A 4,094-nucleotide genomic window follows, 5' to 3' on the forward strand; every position below is an offset into this window, starting at 1 on the left:
AATAAATACTAATAGAAGATAATTCCTACATGATTTTCAATGACACATTGTCTGTAAAAATGCCCAGGGCTTTGGACCGAGGGTGATTCCCTCGACAGCTATAAGTGAAACGGGAATTGAATCACCTGCATTGTACTTTTTTCCTTCGGGATTCATAATTTCAAATATTACATGCAAAGCAAGATGTTATAATCCGAATAATTTCTCTTCTAAAACTGGTTATTATACTGTAACTTTGTCACCATGTCTTGAAGAAAAGCGACACGTATTTGTCTTATAAAATTTCACTTGAGCAATATTACAATGTTGTCATACTTGTTTAAAAAAAAAAAAAATTATTTAATTCCATGATATTTCAAACGCGGGTCGGTATATTTTGTTAAGGTAGAATAAATGTACGTTAGTTAAATTATGTTTTGACAAATTAAAATTATCGATTGTAATCGTGAAATGAAATCTCCCTTTTTAAATTACAATTTTAATATATAAGCATGATTTTTCTTATCATTTAATTAATCACTGAATTAAAAAAATGCCTTGATTGCTTCTTGGCATTTGCGGTAGGCATCAAAAGCCTGAATGTAAATTCGATGGTCGGTAAAAGCTCCAGACAAGGTACACAAGATATACACAACGGCAGAAAACTAAATGTCAATCAAATCCAAGTATCCAATCCCAGGCTTAATTTCAGATGATTGACAGGGGTTCTAAGACCAGGTAAATTCGAAGGAGGTGCTTATTTCCTCCCCCTTTAAGTAGGACTTATAGTTGACTTGGAAATGAACCTGCTCCATAAACATTAACCTGGTCACTTATCCAGAAAATGTAGGTCAGTTTCAACATCTGAGGCAAGTCTATCAGTGTCTATCCTAGGATGCATCATCCATGCAAGTTTAATCATAACTGACCATATAATTATACAGTTACTCCAAAAACATTACCCTTGTCACTCATTTAGAAAATGTAAGTCACATTTAACATCACTAACAAGCAAGTCTGGCAGTGAACATCCCTACATGTATCAGCCATGCAAGTTTTGTCCAGGAATAGGGCTTATATTTAAGTACTTGGGAACGGATTTGCTCCTAAAATTTTAAACCGGGACACCGATGCCGGGATATAGCTAAAATTTTTCATATATTTTTCATATATAAAGGAATCATTTCAAGGAATTGTCATGTTCATTAATATAAATAATATTGACAGAAGTGAAAAGCCAATCATTGAAAGTCATCGATACTAAGTTGTAAGAAAGTAGGAAATTTCCAATAAATTTCTTTAACTATAGCTTCATGCAAATAATAGAACAAGTCTTTCCCTTTGCTGGGATCTGTCCAGATCAGTGTCAATCTCAACTTCGCTCTCCGCATCTTCCTGCACGTCCTGGTTGCACTCAGGGGCCAGTAAAGGGACTTTTTTGTCTATGCACCAGTTGTGAAGTTTCATCGCCAAGCTTATGACCTTAAAGCATTTATGGGGTGCAAATGGCAAGCAACCTCCTGTCTTGTGCAAACACCTGAAAATTTATTGCCAAATCAGATATATGTATTTTTAATACATTAATATAAAATGTTAACAAAATTTACTCTCTCTCTCTCTGCGCATATTGTACATTATTTTATTGTATTGTTCATCTTTTACAGTGTAATTAATACAAGTTCTTGGTTATATTTGACTAAAATTCATCTTATTTAGTTTTGAAATGGTGGAAGTGTTTATGAAAACAGTTGTAAAAATTTTGTAGTTTTCTTTTTTAAACTCGGAAAATAAAAGTAGTGATGGATATGCATTAATTTACGAAAATAAAGTTAATGTATTGCATTACTTAAATGATTTAGAGTAATGGTAATATACTGCCCAAATAAAATCCTGGACGTAATAGTTATGTAATGCATTTTTTACAATGCCATTTGCCCATGTCTGGTGTGTCTTTTTAGTATGTACCAATATAAAGAAATCTGTTATACCTGAATCTAGACTAAAGGACGCCTAATGCTCTATCAACAACTACCCTTGTTTGACTGTGCGCCCTATTGTACTTTTCTTCTGCCTCGGTTTGACGGTTATTCTTTGGTGTCATCAAGAATGACTTGAGGGCGTAGCCGGAGTCGCCAAGTAGCCATCCAAGTTGTTGATTTTGCAAAAGTTCGTGCAGTTGACACTCTCGAAAAATGAAACTGTCGTGTACTGAGCCAGGCCATTTGCACACATAATTTGTGAATCTAGAAAATAGACTAAACGTTATATTTTATCTTTTTCGGTCACCTGGCCTGTTTCACTCAGGTGACCAACTATATCTCTTTTTTTGTCTGTTGTCGTGCTTTATATGCGTTAAGTGTTAAAACAGGGATCTATTTAACAGAAACCCCCCTCCCCCAAGTTTATTGACCTGTGAAAATTATCAAGAAATAATGTACTTAATAGGTCAGGTACACACTGCAAAAATTGTGCTTAGGAAATAAATACTTCCATAGCGTGTATAGTATTATGTTTAACAACTAAACAGTTATGTCTAAACATGTTTTATATCTTAACGCGTTTAAGCACACAAGTGTTTAAATTCTAAACCTGTCTAGAAATTTTACATGTTTAGGAGTTTAACATATAATAAAAGGAGGTGACAACAAAGTGTCCTGAAAAATGTTTGGATTCTAAATACATTTTTTTACAGTGCAAGGACAGTTATTTTGTTGATCCCAGATTGTCTTATTTGTCATGTGTTTTGAGCAAGTAATCTTCCTTTTCAGTTTATTTTCTTTTGTTATAGGTTTCTATTATACCCAGGTGACCGTTAAAGCCCTTGGGCCTCCTACCTCAATTATTTACCATTCAAATTGCTGAAATTAATGGTATAATAATTTTATTCAATCAACAGACCGAAGGAAATATTGCTGAAAATTTTATAATGGACAAGTTCATGTATATCAATATTTATCTAACCTTAATGATGCGTCGACGACCCCCTGGACGTTAAGGTCATGGTAGCCCTTCCTGCATACATATGCAAATGCATCTTCTTTTGGCGCCAAAATTGTGATAAGAGTACCATCAATGGCTCCGATAACTCCCGGAAATTTAGCTATGTTGAAAAACTTTGTTTTTTGTCTTGACGATTTCCTCATTTGTTGTGGGAAACTTCACATTGTTCAGTTCAGCATATAAGGCCACCAAGACACTGCCAATAATCTTTGAGACCGTAGGCTGCGATATTCCGTGTAAATCAGCGCATTCTGACTGGAAATCTCCCTTTGCTAGGTAACGCAGACACACCAGTAACTGTTTTATAAATGAAATAAATACAATGCCAGGGACGAAGCATTGTTTGTCAAAGTGGTGGATCGAGTCAGAAAAGAGACTGAAAATTCCTAAATAATTGTCAATCAAACAAAATTCATGGGAAAAAACGTTTACGGGCAACAAAATAATTTGAAAAAACTAGTTCGGAAAAGGGGGCGTGTCCTCTATCTAACCCACAAAAAAAAATACTACTAAATTAACAGCTAAATAAGTCTTTGCACATAATTCTTTAGGGGGTATAGGACACTGAAAAAATGCAACAAATTGGGTGACAATATAATGCATTTACATGTACACTGAAGTGAAGTAACAAACATTAAATGTCGCCCGCGTGGTGCAGTGGTTAGAGCGTCTGCTCTAGAGTCGCGAAGTAAGGAGTTGATCCTTACGTCGCGGGTTCGAATCCCACTGTGGGACATGGAGACCGGTCCTTCGGATGAGACCGTAGAAACCGAGGTCCCTCGTCGCAGTAGGTGCTGGCACGAAAAAGATCCCTCACTGCTCAATGGCCGTAAGTGCCGCGTATAGGACAAAATTTGCAGCTCTCCACCGGCAAGTGGTGGCGTGTCCATATGAGTGAAAAATTCTTGTGAGGAACGTTAAACAGCATACAAAAAAACATTAAATACATTGTTGGTTAAACTTGGTCTTCAAATATGTTTCAATTTCTGCTTTGATGACGTATTTCAATAAACACTTTTAAATAAATTAGATCAAGTAATTTAAATTCCCATCCTATTAATTTGCTGTAAAGTTAGGGCGCATGTGCAGAATTTTTTTTTTAATTATGAGTTCGA

The 4,094-nt window shown here is 35.4% G+C and overlaps 1 pseudogene; it reads right to left on the reverse strand.

Moving 5' to 3' along the window:
- Window positions 1-1,290: 1,290 nt before the first annotated feature.
- Window positions 1,291-3,122, reverse strand: LOC133171935 (putative nuclease HARBI1; annotated as a pseudogene).
- Between the last annotated feature and the right edge of the window lie 972 nt (window positions 3,123-4,094).

This window comes from Saccostrea echinata, unplaced genomic scaffold (genome assembly GCF_033153115.1).
Source record: "Saccostrea echinata isolate AGI-Se365-2 ecotype Australia unplaced genomic scaffold, CSIRO_AGI_Sech_v1 ptg000054l, whole genome shotgun sequence".
In the NCBI taxonomy this organism is placed as follows: domain Eukaryota; kingdom Metazoa; phylum Mollusca; class Bivalvia; order Ostreida; family Ostreidae; genus Saccostrea; species Saccostrea echinata.